Below are 18,224 nucleotides of genomic sequence, written 5' to 3'. Positions count from 1 at the left end.
ACTATTCCCAAATTTGCCATTCTCAAAATAACTAGTTTCTGGTATATGAGGCCTACTTGAAATCTATCCCAAAAAGGATATCTTACATTGAAGGTGCTGATAGTGTCATTCAGAAAAACCTAAGACACACGCTACCGTGCAGATAGAAGTCTGATTCTGTGATTAAACCTATACCTGTCACACAGCACAAAAAAAAACAGGCCTGACATTTCTATTCAACCAAATCTGTACTGTTTTAGCTGGTCAAGTTATTTGTAGTGACCGTAAAAGCACACTTTTTGTTCTGGGTTGAAAAACTATTCCCAAATTTGCCATTCTCAAAATAACTAGTTTCTGGTATATGAGGCCTACTTGAAATCTATCCCAAAAAGGATATCTTACATTGAAGGTGCTGATAGTGTCATTCAGAAAAACCTAAGACACACGCTACCGTGCAGATAGAAGTCTAATTCTATGATTAAACCTATACCTGTCACACAGCGCAAAAAAAAAACAGGCCTGACATTTCTATTCAACCAAATCTGTACGGTTTTAGCTGGTCAAGTTATTTGTAGTGACCGTAAAAGCACACTTTTTGTTCTGGGTTGAAAAACTATTCCCAAATTTGCCATTCTCAAAATTGTGGTAAACGGGAACAATGAGGAAAACATCTAATAAGGGACGCAGACGTGGACATGGTCGTGGTGGTGTTAGTGGACCCTCTGGTGCTGGGAGAGGACGTGGCCGTTCTGCCACAGCCACATGTCCTAGTGAACCAACTACCTCAGGTCCCAGTAGCCAGCAGAATTTACAGCGATATTTGGTGGGGCCCAATGCCGTTCTAAGGATGGTAAGGCCTGAGCAGGTACAGGCATTAGTTAATTGGGTGGCCGACAGTGGATCCAGCACATTCACATTATCTCCCACCCAGTCTTCTGCAGAAAGCGCACAGATGGCACATGAAAACCAAGCCCATCGGTCTGTCACATCACCCCCATGCATATCAGGGAAACTGTCTGAGCCTCAAGTTATGCAGCAGTCTCTTATGCTGTTTGAAGACTCTGCTGGCAGGGTTTCCCAAGGGCATCCACCTAGCCCTTCCCCAGGGGTGGAAAAGATAGAATGTACTAACGCACAACCACTTATTTTTCCTGATGATGAGGACATGGGAATACCACCTCAGCACGTCTCTGATGATGACGAAACACAGGTGCCAACTGCTGCGTCTTTCTGCAGTGTGCAGACTGAACAGGAGGTCAGGGATAAAGACTGGGTGGAAGACGATGCAGGGGACGATGAGGTCCTAGACCCCACATGGAATGAAGGTCGTGCCACTGACTTTCACAGTTCGGAGGAAGAGGCAGTGGTGAGACCGAGCCAACAGCGTAGCAAAAGAGGGAGCAGTGGGCAAAATCAGAACACCCGCCGCCAAGAGACTCCGCCTGCTACTGACCGCCGCCATCTGGGACCGAGCACCCCAGAGGCAGCTTCAAGGAGTTCCCTGGCATGGCACTTCTTCAAACAATGTGCTGACGACAAGACCCGAGTGGTTTGCACGCTGTGCCATCAGAGCCTGAAGCGAGGCATTAACGTTCTGAACCTTAGCACAACCTGCATGACCAGGCACCTGCATGCAAAGCATGAACTGTAGTGGAGTAAACACCTTAAAAACAAGGAAGTCACTCAGGCTCCCCCTGCTACCTCTTCTGCTGCTGCCGCCTCGGCCTCTTCTGCTGCTGCCGCCGCCTCGGCCTCTTCTGCTGCTGCTGCCACCGCCTCGGCCTCTTCCTCTGCCTCTGGAGGAACGTCGGCACCTGCCGCCCAGCAAACATGGGATGTACCACCAACACCACCACCTGCGTCACCAAGCATCTCAACCATGTCACACGGCAGCGTTTAGCTCTCCATCTCACAAACATTTGAGAGAAAGCGTAAATTCCCACCTAGCCACCCTCGATCCCTGGCCCTGAATGCCAGCATTTCTAAACTACTGGCCTATGAAATGCTGTCATTTAGGCTGGTGGACACACACAGCTTCAAACAGCTCATGTCACTTGCTGTCCCACAGTATGTTGTTCCCAGCCGCCACTACTTCTCCAAGAGAGCCGTGCCTTCCCTGCACAAACAAGTGTCCGATAAAATCAAGTGTACACTGCGCAACGCCATCTGTGGCAAGGTCCACCTAACCACAAATACGTGGACCAGTAAGCACGGCCAGGGACGCTATATCTCCCTAACTGCACACTGGGTAAATGTAGTGGCGGCTGGGCCCCAGGCGGAGAGCTGTTTGGCGCACGTCCTTCCGCCGCCAAGGATCGCAGGGCAACATTCTTTGCCTCCTGTCTCCTCCTCCTCCTACTCAGCTTCCTCCTCCTCTTCTTCCACCTGCTCATCCAGTCAGCCACACACCTTCACCACCAACTTCAGCACAGCCCGGGGTAAACGTCAGCAGGCCATTCTGAAACTCATATGTTTGGGGGACAGGCCCCACACCGCACAGGAGTTGTGGCGGGGTATAGAACAACAGACCGACGAGTGGTTGCTGCCGGTGAGCCTCAAGCCCGGCCTGGTGGTGTGCGATAATGGGCGAAATCTCGTTTGACGCACATCCCTTGCCTGGCGCATGTGCTGAATTTGGTGGTGCAGAAGTTCATTCGCAACTACCCCGACATGTCAGAGCTTCTGCATAAAGTGCGGGCCGTCTGTTCGCGCTTCCGGCGTTCACACCCTGCCGCTGCTCGCCTGTCTGAGCTACAGCGTAACTTCGGCCTTCCCGCTCACCGCCTCATATGCGACGTACCCACCAGGTGGAACTCCACCTTGCATATGCTGGACAGACTGTGCGAGCAGCAGCAGGCCATAGTGTAGTTTCAGCTGCAGCACGCACGGGTCAGTCGCACTGCGGATCAGACACACTTCACCACCAATGACTGGGCCTCCATGGGAGACCTGTGTGCCCTGTTGCGTTGTTTCGAGTACTCCACCAACATGGCCAGTGGCGATGACGCCGTTATCAGCGTTACAATACCACTTCTATGTCTCCTTGAGAAAACACTTAGGGCGATGATGGAAGAGGAGGTGGCCCAGGAGGAAGAGGAGGAAGAGGGGTCATTTTTAGCACTTTCAGGCCAGTCTCTTCGAAGTGACTCAGAGGGAGGTTTTTTGCAACACCAGAGGCCAGGTACAAATGTGGCCAGACAGGTCCCACTACTGGAGGACGAGGAGGAGGAGGTGGAGGAGGATGAGGATGAAGCATGTTCACAGCGGGGTGGCACCCAAAGCAGCTCGGGCCCATCACTGGTGCGTGGCTGGGGGGAAACACAGGACGATGACGATACGCCTCCCACAGAGGACAGCTTGTCCTTACCTCTGGGCAGCCTGGCACACATGAGCGACTACATGCTGCAGTGCCTGCGCAACGAAAGCAGAGTTGCCCACATTTTAACGTGTGCGGACTACTGGGTTGCCACCCTGCTGGATCCCCGGTACAAAGACAATGTGCCCACCTTACTTCCTACACTGGAGCGTGATAGGAAGATGCGCGAGTACAAGCGCACGTTGGTAGACGCGCTACTGAGAGCATTCCCAAATGTCACAGGGGAACCAGTGGAAGCCCAAGGCGAAGGCAGAGGAGGAGCAAGAGGTCGCCAACGCAGCTGTGTCACGGCCAGCTCCTCTGAGGGCAGGGTTAGCATGGCAGAGATGTGGAAAAGTTTTGTCACCACGCCACAGCTAACTGCACCACCACCTGATACGGAACGTGTTAGCAGGAGGCAACATTTCAATAACATGGTGGAACAGTACCTGTGCACACCCCTCCACGTACTGACTGATGGTTCGGCCCCATTCAACTTCTGGGTCTTCAAATTGTCCATGTGGCCAGAACTAGCCTTTTATGCCTTGGAGGTGCTGGCCTGCCCGGCGGCCAGCGTTTTGTCTGAACGTGTATTCAGCACGGCAGGGGGCGTCATTACAGACAAACGCAGCCGCCTGTCTACAGCCAATGTGGACAAGCTGACGTTCATAAAAATGAACCAGGCATGGATCCCACAGGACCTGTCCATCCCTTGTGCAGATTAGATATTAACTACCTCCCCTTAACAATATATTATTCTACTCCAGGGCACTTCCTCATTCAATACTATTTTTAATTTCATTTTACCATTATATTGCAGGGCAACTCAAAGTTGAATGAACCTCTCCTCTGTCTGGGTGCCGGGGCCTAAATGTGTGACAGTGGCCTGTTCCAGTGGTGGGTGACGTGAAGCCTGATTCTCTGCTATGACATGAAGACTTATTCTGTGCTGACATGAAGCCAGATTCTCTGTTACGCGACCTCTCTCCTCTGCCTGGGTGCCTGGGCCTAAATGTGTGACAGTGGCCTGTTCCAGTGTGGGTGACGTGAAGCCTGATTCTCTGCTATGGCATGAAGACTGATTCTGTGCTGACATAATGCCAGATTCTCTGTTATGGGACCTCTCTCCTCTGCCTGGGTGCCTGGGCCTAAATGTGTGACAGTGGCCTGTTCCAGTGGTGGGTGACGTGAAGCCTGATTCTCTGCTATGACATGAAGACAGATTCTGTGCTGACATAAGTCCAGATTCTCTGTTACGGGACCTCTCTCCTCTGCCTGGGTGCCTGGGCCTAAATGTGTGACAGTGGCCTGTTCCAGTGGTGGGTGACGTGAAGCCTGATTCTCTGCTATGACATGAAGACTGATTCTGCGCTGACATAAGGCCAGATTCTCTGTTACGGGACCTCTCTCCTCTGCCTGGGTGCCTGGGCCTAAATGTGTGACAGTGGCCTGTTCCAGTGGTGGGTGACGTGAAGCCTGATTCTCTGCTATGACATGAAGACAGATTCTGTGCTGACATAAGGCCAGATTCTCTGTTACGGGACCTCTCTCCTCTGCCTGGGTGCCTGGGCCTAAATGTGTGACAGTGGCCTGTTCCAGTGGTGGGTGACGTGAAGCCTGATTCTCTGCTATGACATGAAGACAGATTCTGTGCTGACATAAGGCCAGATTCTCTGTTACGGGACCTCTCTCCTCTGCCTGGGTGCCTGGGCCCAAATGTGTGACAGTGGCCTGTTCCAGTGGTGGGTGACGTGAAGCCTGATTCTCTGCTATGACATGAAGACTGATTCTGCGCTGACATAAGGCCAAATTCTCTGTTACGGGACCTCTCTCCTCTGCCTGGGTGCCTGGTGGGTGACGTGAAGCCTGATTCTCTGCTATGACATGAAGACAGATTCTGTGCTGACATAAGGCCAGATTCTCTGTTACGGGACCTCTCTCCTCTGCCTGGGTGCCTGGGCCTAAATGTGTGACAGTGGCCTGTTCCAGTGGTGGGTGACGTGAAGCCTGATTCTCTGCTATGACATGAAGACTGATTCTGCGCTGACATAAGGCCAGATTCTCTGTTACGGGACCTCTCTCCTCTGCCTGGGTGCCTGGGCCTAAATGTGTGACAGTGGCCTGTTCCAGTGGTGGGTGACGTGAAGCCTGATTCTATGCTATGACATGAAGACAGATTCTGCGCTGACATAAGGCCAGATTCTCTGTTACGGGACCTCTCTCCTCCTTCTGGGTGCCGGGGCCTAAATATGTGACAGTGGCCTGTTCCAGTGGTGGGTGACATGAAGCCAGATTCTCTGCTATGGCATGAAGAGACTGATTCTCTGCTGACATGAAGCCAGATTCTTTGCTATGGCATGAAGAGACTGATTCTCTGCTGACATGAAGCCAGATTCTCTGCTATGGGACCTCTGTCCAATTGATATTGGGTCATTTTTATTTTTTAAATTTTTATTTTAATTCATTTCCCTATCCACATTTGTTTGCAGGGGATTTACCTACATGTTGCTGCCTTTTGCAGCCCTCTAGCTCTTTCCTGGGCTGTTTTACAGCCTTTTTAGTGCCCAAAAGTTCGGGTCCCCATTGACTTCAATGGGGATCGGGTACGGGACGAAGTTCGGGTCGGGTTCGGATCCCGAACCCGAACATTTCCGGGAAGTTCGGCCGAACTTCTCGAACCCGAACATCCAGGTGTTCGCTCAACTCTAGTCATGTGACCAAGCTTCTATTGGCTAATGCATTTTTGGGGAATATCTCAGGAATGGTACGTCCTAGAGAGCTGAGACCTGGTCTAAAACTTTCCCGGACACCTGATGTACCTGTGTGCCAAATTTTGTGATTGTAAATACGACGGTGTGGATTCCTTTAGCGGACATACATACATAAACACACATACACTCATCTTTATATCTCTTATAGATATAAAAATGAGTTTCTGTTTGTCTGTCGGTCTGTCTATCTCTCTGGACGTTCTTTATGCGCAACCAAACGACTGGACCGATCTTCACCAAATTTGGCACACAGGTACATCAGGTGTCCGGGAAGGTTTTAGACCGGCTCTCTAGGACGTAGTGAAAAGAGAGGAGAAAAATCACCGGATGTCGCCAAAACCGCTATTGAAAGGGATGTATAAATCGTTAAAATATACTTTAATAATAAATAGATGCCCCTTACCATAAAAGAGCGGGGAGGAGAGAGCTGTTTAGTGCTCAATAACCATATGATAAAACCATAGCACATCTGATAATTAAAATCAAATGGACAACATAAAAACGTATATAACGTATAAAAGGTGATATACACCACACTCACTTCACCAGGGAGGGGTGTAGTGGGATAAAGCTTAAGACACCCAAAACAACACCCTCCCTCGCCTGGCTTGCCTGTAGAGTAGCTGGAAAATACGGCAGTCCACTACTTGGAAATTCTGGTATATTCCTTTAATACATAAATAGGTCAGGTGGGCTCAACGCATTTCGGGGATTAGATAAACCCCTTCCTCAGGAGCAGAGAAGGTATTAGGCATATACAAGGTATTGCATCAAACACACATCTAAATATAGCAGGTCACATTCAATCAAACATAGGGCGTTTTTTGGCGCCCAAAAAACATCAGTATCACTTCCGGTCCCGGAAGTGACATCAGGAGTCCAATAGAAAAAAATGGGTTTAAATAGAAAGTGAAATCTAAAATAAAAGAACAGAACAAACACAATATATATACATACTGAATGTTTGGTATTGTCCATATACACAGTGGTACATGTGTCGGCCCTGTTAAACATGGTGGAAGGACCGAGAAACAATGTACCTTAAAGACGGGTGGACAAAAGTTGGATTTCCGGTATGTGGAACGCACCAACCGGAAGTGCGTTCCAAATGACCGAGTACTGGAGAGTACAATAAATAACTAGGGAGCGGGATAGGGGTATTCTACTATGGTAAATATTAAAATGGTAGGGATATAATAATCAAATAAAATCCTATGGGCCGGACAGGGGGCTGTTAATAGTAATCACGCTCAGCGCCGGAGTTCCGGTGTGTGGAACGCATACACCGGAAGTGCGTTCCACCTCACCTCAGTGCCAGGTTTCCGGCAGCTGAACCGCACAAACCAAAGGGGGCGGGATTAATGTAAATGTTCCTATGAATGGAATGCAAATGCCACAGAGGGTTTAAAGGTACATGCTTTAGAAAGCCAGCAGGGTAGGGGAATCCTATATAAGGATCGGAGGGGAAAATAAAAAGAATGGAAGCAACAATTCAAGCTAATTGGAAATATATCAATAGGTATGAAGAAAGTCAAAGTAGGACTAGAGGGTAATGCACATCAGGGAATATTAAAAAATAAGAAATAAGAAAATAATATCATGTATGAAAAATAATAATAATAAATATATAAAAGATTCACATAAAATATATAAAATATATATGTATGCATATAGGATAATAAAAACTATAATAAATATCATATAAAATATAAGATCGATCCACCACATAGTGGAAACCCAAAAAAACACACACTATAGATGGAAAAGATATGTATAAAAATATACATATCCATATATACGCACATATATACAACATATATACTACACATACATACATCCCAGTTGAATGTAGTAGAAAACTAAAAAATATATCTAATATACATAGGGGAGGGAGACGCGCATGTTTGAGATTACACATACATTCGCACTGTAAGAAGTAAATACATAAAATGATATAAGGATATATAAAAATGAAGGGGGGAGGGTAACCAGGACCACCGGAAGAAATAATTTAATTAATATTTCAATTAATATTTTGTGTACTCTAGACTCTCGTTTAGGCCAAAGGGTGTCAACGTATTCATGCGGTAGATCCAGAACATTTCTTTTCTGGCCAGGTTCTGGAATGAGGACGGGACCCATTCAAGTGGAGTGACCCTCAGGACATGCGGGTTACCATTGTGTATTTCGGAAAAGTGTCTGGAGACACTATGGGTCAATATTTTCCTTTTGATATTCGACCGGTGGTCATTCATACGTTCTCTAACCGTCTGAGTCGTTCTACCTATATATTTAAGTTGGCATGTGCATTCTAGTAGGTATATAACATCTTTTGAGCTACAGCTCAGGTGGTGTTTAAAAGTGAAGGTTTCCTTTGTATCTGGGATGTTTATATCCTTTCTTCCATGTGCAATCATCCTGCAACATTTACACCTGGTTTTCCTACATTTAAAAACACCCGGAGGGTCGGCTGTAGCGGTCGTGAGACTTACTGGGTCTCTAATAATAGACGTTTGGGCATAATTCCGTTTCAGTTTAGGACAAGAAGGTGCCAGTAGATTTTTTAAGGTGGGGGCTCGTCTGAATGTAAGGGAGGGAGTGGGGGGAAGGATTTTCCCTAGTATAGGGTCTTTTTGTAGGATAGGCCAGTGTTTGGCTATTATTTCCCTAATTTTTTTGTGTCCGGTGTTATATCGAGTGACAAGGTAGGATCGCATATCCATTCCTTTGGGAGAGTGTACCTTCTTGACAACTGTCCTTGGCTTAAGGGACTCATCTTGATCTAATTGCAATACCCGTTTCTCAGAGCCTATTATAAGCGATTTGGGATAGCCTTTTTCTCTAAAACGATGCTTTAGGGTAGTTAGTTGTGTCTTGAGGGTCTGATCGTCTGAGCAGTTTCTTCTTAAGCGCTTCATTTGACTAAAGGGGATATTCCTCTTCCATTTCAGGTAATGGCAACTAGTAAAATCTAAGAAACTGTTGGCATCCACTTTCTTAAAGAAGGTTTTTGTCTTGATAATGTTGTTGGTGGAATTAAGATTAATATCTAGAAATATAGCTTCTAACGGATGATGTTCTATACTGAAAGATAGGCCCCAGTCATTAGTGTTAAGAATATTAAAAAAGGCTAAAAGTTCAATATCGGTACCCTCCCAGATAAAAATAATGTCGTCGATATAACGGCGATAAAATTTGATTTTGGGGTTATGTAGGAGATTATGCAATTCTTCAAAGAGACCCATAAGTAGATTAGCGTATGACGGCGCAAATTTCGTCCCCAACGCGGTCCCTTTCTGTTGAATATAAAATTTATCATTAAAAGTGAAATAATTATGGTGAAGGATAAAATCGATCCCCTTGCAAATAAATTATTTTTGTGCATTTGGTAATGACTGATCTCCTTCCAAAAAATGTTTGACTGCCATTAAGCCCAAATCATGTCTAATATTACTATATAGTGAGGTTACGTCAAGGGTAACCCAAATGTAATTCTCTTGCCACTGTATATTCTTAAGAAGATTGATCAAATGAGAAGAATCTCTCAGATGGGACGGCAATTGTAAAACATATTTTTGAAGAAAAGAGTTGACATAAGCTGAAAGGTTCGTGGTGACGGAATCAATCACTGATGTGATAGGTCTACCCGGAGGATTTTTTACATTTTTATGGATATTTGGCAAAAAATAAAAAATAGCAGTGGCCGGATGGAAAGGAATGAGAAATTGTTTCTCCTTTTTATCTATAATCTCTGAGGCATAGCCTTGTTCAATCAGAGTTGTAAGGGATTTTTTAAAAATATCTGATGGGTCCCCATCCAGGGTTCTATAGTAATCCGGATCTGTCAATATTTTATTTGCCTCTTTCAGGTAGTAATCGGTATCCATAATTACAACCCCCCCTCCTTTGTCAGCATTCTTAATGACAATTTCATTGTTACTTCTCATATTCTTCAGAGCTTTTTTCTCATTGGCAGTTAGATTGTGGTGTTCAGCCACAGAAGGTGATTTGTTGGTGGTGGTGAGTGATTTGAACTCATCTAGGACCATGTTATAACCAAGTCTCAGCTTTTAATACCTGCATTTATGACTTCCCAGTATAGTCAGTAGCATTTCTGTTTGGTGCATTTCCTCTCTGTGTTTCATATGTTTACACATTCTGTGTAGTTTGCTTCTTGTGGTGCATGTGGACCGCGTCGACATCCTCCATTGTATGCATATTTTGTTGGGGTTAGTCGATTATTGCGGTCCACATGCGGTCGGGCTGCTCCCCCAATAAAAGACACGCCACAGTGTCAGGGGCTGAGCAGCTCCTCCAGAATTGCCACTTCATTTCTGTGTTTCTGTCTTGTTAGATTTGAGTGTGTTCAAACACTCTGTTGCACCTGGTAACCTCCATCACATGGTCTGGCATAGGTGTGGCTCACAGCCTGGCCTCATTCACATTGTACTACCACAGTATTCATGCTGGGCCTTTGTGTGGAAGCTTGGCTGTGAGCTGAATTATATCACCCCCAGACCGTGTTCACACCATAGTTAGAGTAGCGGCTAGGACCCTCTGCCATGCTGAGTGACCGTGACGTGGTGCACTGATGGGCTCTGATATTTTCCTGACTGGAACATATTGGCGAAAGTCTCAGCTTTTAATACCTGCATTTATGACTTCCCAGTATAGTCAGTAGCATTTCTGTTTGGTGCATTTCCTCTCTGTGTTTCATATGTTTATTTGCTACATTCTGTGTAGTTTGCTTCTTGTGGTGCATGTGGACCGCGTCGACATCCTCCATTGTATGCATATTTTGCTGGGGTTAGTCGATTATTGCGGTCCACATGCGGTCGGGCTGCTCCCCCAATAAAAGACACGCCACAGTGTCAGGGGCTGAGCAGCTCCTCCAGAATTGCCACTTCATTTGTGTTTAGGACCATGTTATAGTAGCTCTCAAGATGTGGGCCTTTACTCTCTAGAGGGTAAAAAGTAGATTTCATAGAGAGTTTCGATGGTATAGGAATGGGGCTGGTGGGGGACTGAGTATCTGGTGTAACTTCTGATTGTGTGAGAGGGTTGGCGGTAGATGGTGTACCATTTTTCATAGTATCGGCGATGGACGTACTATTAAGTTCTTTAATTCTAAAGTGACGCTTGAGAGTAAGGTTACGTATGAATTTGTTAAGGTCGACAAAGAGTTCGAAGGGGTCTGGTTGGTTGGATGGACAGAAAGACAACCCTTTACTTAGTAGTTTTATTTCGTCTACAGAGAGGGTGTGTTTGGAGAGGTTAAAAATACCATTGGCAGTAATAGCTTCAATAGAAGGGGGAGTAGCCTCTGTTATGTTAGTCAAGGGAGGAGTGGGGGCCTTACCAAGATGAGGAGTCCCTATTGTGACTGTGGGCTCTTCATTTTTCTTATTTTCTTAAGTTTTCCTCCACGGCATCCTCTAAAACGTTTCGCCTTTTTCTGGATTGAGATAGAGGGGTAAAGAATTGGGTTATCTTATGGTTCTGTTTGTCTAATGTTTCCCTGTGTGGTGATAGATCTGTCGGTGTTAAGAATGGAGTGAGTTGTTGGACACTGCACAATGTGGGTCTGATTGGCGGTGTGAGAGAGAGTGGGGTAGTATTTGGTGTTAGTTTCCCTAAAAAAGGGCTCTCGGACAGATTTTTTGGAAGGGCTAAAAAAAGATCATCATGTGTGGTAGATGTGGAATAGATGGAGAAATTGAGTGTGGAGTCTGCTGGATGTTCCTCTGGTGGTCCTTTGGGAGACTCCCCAATAGGCCCAATGAATGATGATGTAGCAGCTTGCTCGCTACTAATGGGTGGTGTTGAGATGGGGGTGGGCAGAATATGGATAGAAAGTTCCTCGACACTGTCAACCGTGGTAATGGTATTGGATGTCTGAGGCCCCTTCTCCTGTGTGTAAATAATATTTTGATTGACTACGGTTCTATTGGTAAGAGGTTTATCCTTATAAAATGTGACAGGGGCCATATTAGGTCTAACTAGCTTGGTAAGATCTCTAGTAGGAAGGGACTGGTCGGGATGAAGGTACTCTTTAGGGGGAACTGCTCTTTGATGTCTGTGGTAATTTTTATTATAGAAAGTTATTCTCTGTTGGGGATATGTAATGGGGTGGATTTGCTCACGTACCAGAGGCATTAATGGAGGGATTGAAGAGGGTCTATTGGTATAGATATTTTTCGGCTGAGCACTCTGTTTTTGGGACCATTTACGTTCCCAACTTCTGATTTTATCCTGTCGGTAATCATTCAGATCCCTTAGGAGTTTATTGCATTTCTTACGGACCTCATTATATTCAAAAGACCTCAGTATACTACGTTTGGTGGACAAATTGGAAAGGGAATTACTAGGGGTAAGAGGTATCCCCAAATGATCCAAGGAGTCCCTATGGTCTTGACAGATCGATTTTCTTTTTAGTATTAGTATATTAAGAAATTGGGCCGAGCATGAGTCACTGATGTCCAGCCATTTTTTAGAAAATAGCACATCATTGTCAAAGGTTGGTCTTAATGGGAGTCTGAGGCCTCGTGGTATAAGTCCCAAGGCGATATAACAAGAGAGAAAAAAACAGTCAATCTCACTGTGTATGAGGTTCTTAGTGATGTCAATTGGGTGTTGGACTCCTTTATCCATCTGTGTAGTCTGTTGATGGTCATCAGAAGTCGGTTGGGTTCCCAAGATGTGGGTATCCAGTTTCTGGAAATCCTCATTGGATAGTATAGAGCCAAGCTCCCTTCGGATTCTTTTAAAAAGATCAGGTAGATCTTTCTCCACATAGGCCCAGCCTGAGTCAGCCACTGCTCCTCTAATCGGCCTATGGTCTCCCATTGGCCGAGTAACGAATAGAGGTAGAGGAAGAAAAAAAAGAGAGGGTTAGTCCTGTACTCCTGTGGAAGGAGATATGGAGTTAACACGCAGGGCGCCAGAGGTGGAGGCCAGAGTGGAGGAGAACAGTTTATCATAAATAAAAGGGAAAAGGATTCTATATACATACGGAAAATGCAAATGTGATCGCACACTACATCCAGCACTCTGCCCTCCATGCCGGACGAGACATTGGTTTATATTTTGGCCAAAGCATAGTAAGCCACTCACCGCGTCAAGGTTGTCTCATGAGTGGTCCCTAACTCTTGTTCCTACCTGTTCATGGGCCATGACAGCCACATAAAATCCAGGGAATGCAGGTCAGCATGCAAGCCAAGTACACTTTGCTTGTAACCCCGTCCGGTGCCATTACAGCTTTCATCGGATCCAGGGATGCAAGTACCAACATGCATGCTGAACCCACCATATACTTCTCCTGGAGCCAGATGGCTAATGGTAGGCCAAAATATAAACCAATGTCTCGTCCAGCATGGAGGGCAGAGTGCTGGATGTAGTGTGCGATCACATTTGCATTTTCCGTTTGTATATGTATTTTGCCATAGTGATGTGCACCTACAGGCATGTTGTGCTGACCCAACCCCTTATTTGATTCTATATACATATATATATAAAAATATATATATATATATATACACACAAATAAATTGGTGGTCTGGAAAATACTGACCAGTGAGATGCTAGGACAGAAGCAGGGCAGCCTAGGTGATGAACTATAAGCAAAGATGCGATATAGTGTTAATGTAGTGAAAAGAGAGGAGAAAAATCACCGGATGGCGCCAAAACCGCTATTGAAAGGGATGTATAAATCGTTAAAATATACTCCAATAATAAATAGATGCCCCTTACAATAAATGAGCGGGGAGGAGAGAGCTGTTTCTAGGACGTACCGTTACTGAGATATTCCACAAAAATTAGCCCGCCCCCCAATACAAGCCTGCAATTCTTTTTTTTTCAAAGCCCAACTGCCATAAACACAGTTTTACTCCAGGTTTCCATAACAACCCAGCCATATTTCTTTACTTCTTAAAGGGGCGGTCACTGTGAAAGTCACAGTTAAAGGGGCGGTCACAGTGAAAGTCACAGTTAAAGGGGCGGTCACAGTGAAAGTCACAGTTGAAGGGGCAGTCACAGTGAAAGTCACAGTTAAAGTGGCGGTCACAGTGAAAGTCACAGTTAAAGGGGCAATCACAGTGAAAGTCACAGTTAAAGGGGCAATCACAGTGAAAGTCACAGTTAAATTGGTGGTCACAGTGAAAGTCACAGTTAAAGGGGCGGTCACAGTGAAAGTCACAGTTAAAGGGGCGGTCACAGTGAAAGTCATAGTTAAAGGGGCGGTCACAGTGAAAGTCACAGTTAAAGTGGCGGTCACTGTGAAAGTCACAGTTAAAAGGGCGATCACAGTAAAAGTCACAGTTAAAGGGGCGGTCACAGTGAAAGTCACAGTTAAAGGGGCGGTCACAGTGAAAGTCACAGTTAAAGGGGCAATCACAGTGAAAGTCACAGTTAAAGGGGCGGTCACAGTGAAAGTCACAGTTAAAGGGGCGGTCACAGTGAAAGTCACAGTTAAAGTGGCGGTCACTGTGAAAGTCACAGTTAAAGGGGCGGTCACAGGGAAAGTCACAGTTAAAAGGGCGGTCACAGTTAAAGGGGTGGTCACAGTAAAAGTCACAGTTAAAAGGGTGATCACAGTAAAAGTCACAGTTAAAGGGGCGGTCACAGTGAAAGTCACAGTTAAAGGGGCGGTCACAGTGAAAGTCACAGTTAAAGTGGCGGTCACAGTGAAAGTCACAGTTAAAGGGGCAGTCACAGTGAAAGTCACAGTTAAAGGGGCGGTCACTGTGAAAGTCACAGTTAAACGGGCGGTCGCTGTGAAAGTCACAGTTAAAGGGGCGTTCACAGGGAAAGTCACAGTTAAAAGGGCGTTCACAGTTAAAGGGGCGGTCACAGTAAAAGTCACAGTTAAAAGGGCGATCACAGTAAAAGTCACAGTTAAAGGGGCGGTCACTGTGAAAGTCACAGTTAAAGGGGCGGTCACAGTGAAAGTCACAGTTAAAGGGGCGGTCACAGTGAAAGTCACAGTTGAAGGGGCAGTCACAGTGAAAGTCACAGTTAAAGTGGCGGTCACAGTGAAAGTCACAGTTAAAGGGGCAATCACAGTGAAAGTCACAGTTAAAGGGGCAATCACAGTGAAAGTCACAGTTAAATTGGTGGTCACAGTGAAAGTCACAGTTAAAGGGGCGGTCACAGTGAAAGTCACAGTTAAAGGGGCGGTCACAGTGAAAGTCATAGTTAAAGGGGCGGTCACAGTGAAAGTCACAGTTAAAGTGGCGGTCACTGTGAAAGTCACAGTTAAAAGGGCGATCACAGTAAAAGTCACAGTTAAAGGGGCGGTCACAGTGAAAGTCACAGTTAAAGGGGCGGTCACAGTGAAAGTCACAGTTAAAGGGGCAATCACAGTGAAAGTCACAGTTAAAGGGGCGGTCACAGTGAAAGTCACAGTTAAAGGGGCGGTCACAGTGAAAGTCACAGTTAAAGTGGCGGTCACTGTGAAAGTCACAGTTAAAGGGGCGGTCACAGGGAAAGTCACAGTTAAAAGGGCGGTCACAGTTAAAGGGGTGGTCACAGTAAAAGTCACAGTTAAAAGGGTGATCACAGTAAAAGTCACAGTTAAAGGGGCGGTCACAGTGAAAGTCACAGTTAAAGGGGCGGTCACAGTGAAAGTCACAGTTAAAGTGGCGGTCACAGTGAAAGTCACAGTTAAAGGGGCAGTCACAGTGAAAGTCACAGTTAAAGGGGCGGTCACTGTGAAAGTCACAGTTAAACGGGCGGTCGCTGTGAAAGTCACAGTTAAAGGGGCGTTCACAGGGAAAGTCACAGTTAAAAGGGCGTTCACAGTTAAAGGGGCGGTCACAGTAAAAGTCACAGTTAAAAGGGCGATCACAGTAAAAGTCACAGTTAAAGGGGCGGTCACAGTGAAAGTCACAGTTAAAGGGGCGGTCACTGTGAAAGTCACAGTTAAACGGGCGGTCGCTGTGAAAGTCACAGTTAAAGGGGCGGTCACAGTTAAAGGGGCGGTCACAGTAAAAGTCACAGTTAAAAGGGCGATCACAGTAAAAGTCACAGTTAAAGGGGCAGTCATAGTGAAAGTCACAGTTAAAGGGGCAGTCACAGTGAAAGTCACATTTAAAGGAGCAGGCACTGTAGAGGTCACTGTTATGGGGAAACTGTTGATATTTTTTTACGACACACGGAAACATAAAATGAAATAGGTGAACTATACTTATATATATATAAAAGTGAGTTTCTGTCTGGACGTTCTTTATGCGCGACCAAACGACTGGACTGATCTTCACCAAATTTTGCACACAAGTACATCAGGTGTCCGGGAAGCTTTTAGACAGGGTCTCAGCTCTCTAGGACTTATCGTTCCTGAGATATTCCCATAAAATGACCAGCATTAGCCAATAGAAGCCAGCAAGCATTTCACTTAAATCTGAACTGCCATTTACACGGTCACATGTCCCTAATTATCCAATAGAAGCTCGCAGGTCCTACTCCAGGTTTCCATAACAATTGATCACAGGTTTTAACAGTTCGCAGGCCCTTAAATATTCAGTCATATGACGTGTGACGGCACAACTACACAGCTACATGCATGGGGGCAGGGGCCACTATTAAACAAACAGGCGCTGTGGAGGTCACTGTTAAAGGGGCAGGCACTGCGGAGTTCACTGTTAAAGAGGTGGTCAATGTTAAAGTGGCGGGCACTGTGGAGGTCACTGTTAAAGGGGTGGGCACTGTGAAGGTCACTGTTAAAGGAGCAATCACTATGAAGGTCACTGTTAAAGTGGTGGTCAATATTAAAGGGGCGGGCACTGTGGAGGTCATTGTTAAAGGGGTGGTCAATGTTAAAAGGGCAGGCACTGTGGAGGTCACTGTTAAAGGGGCGGTTACTGTTAAAGGGGTGGGCACTATGGAGATCACTGTTAAACGGGCGGTTACTGTTAAAGTGGTGGGCATTGTGGAGGTCACTGTTAAAGGGGCAGACACTGTGGAGGTCACTATTAAAGGGGTTGGCACTATGGAGATCACTGTTAAAGGTGCGGTTACTGTTAAAGGGGTGGGCATTGTGGAGGTCACTGTTAAAGGGGCAGTCACTGTGGAGGTCACTATTAAAGGGGCTGGCACTGTTGTAGTCACTGTTAAAGGGGAAGCCACTGTGAAGGTCACTGTTAAAAGGGTGGTCAATGTTAAAAGGGTGGGCACTGTGAAGGTCACTGTTAAAGGGATGGGCACTGTTAAAGGGGCAGGCACTGTGGAGGTCACTGTTAAAGGGGCAAGCACTGTGGAAGTCACTGTTAAAGGTGCAGGCACTGTGAAGGTTACTGTTAAAGGGGCGGCCACTATGAAGGTCACTGTTAAAGGGGTGGTCAATGTTAAAGAGGCGAGCACTGTGGAGGTCACTATTAAAGGGGCGGGCACTGCTAAAGGGGCGGACACTGTGGAAGTCACTGTTAAAGGGGCACGCACTGTGGAGGTCACTGTTAATGGGTCGGGCACTGTGGAGATCACTGTTAAAGGGGCGGGCACTGTGGAGGTCATTGTTAAAGGGGCGGGTACTGTAGAGGTCACTGTTATGGGGGAAACTGCTGATATCTTTTTACGACACACGGAAATATAAAATGAAATAGATGAAATATACCAGTGCGAAGCCGGATCCTTCTTCTAGTATTAGATATATGCAGTTTCATCTACAGCATACTACCACATGCTACTCAACTTTCCAAAGCTGCAGAAAGGCAAATCTGAATTATGAAAGGTGGAATTATCACTGCGTAACTGGGCATATTAGCTATTCAGCTACATGTGCTATGGTTGGTAGTATGTATGTACAGCAGGTAGTATTGGCACTGTGACTGGCACTTTTACCATATTTATTTTGTACTATTAGTAACTAGGAGATTTCCTCCAACAAAATGACCTCATCATTGTGTAGGTAAATTTATCTAGACTAAACCCAGCCCTCAACTCCTAAAATGCCTGGCTCATGTGCACTACCATCAGAGGGGGATAAGTAATGTCTGATGACCAACAGAACAATGAACTGCTTTTCTGATGTATTTTTCATGGTCTGCAATTGTGATATTTGAAGAAACAAGAAAAAATAACAAAGACACATAAGGTGATTATGTTAGATTTTGTTGGTTGTTGTCTTT

The sequence above is a fragment of the Bufo bufo genome, chromosome 5 (assembly GCF_905171765.1).
Source record: "Bufo bufo chromosome 5, aBufBuf1.1, whole genome shotgun sequence".
Lineage (NCBI taxonomy): Eukaryota > Metazoa > Chordata > Amphibia > Anura > Bufonidae > Bufo > Bufo bufo.
The sequence above is the reverse complement of the archived record's forward strand: the minus strand, read 5'-3'. Positions refer to the sequence as shown.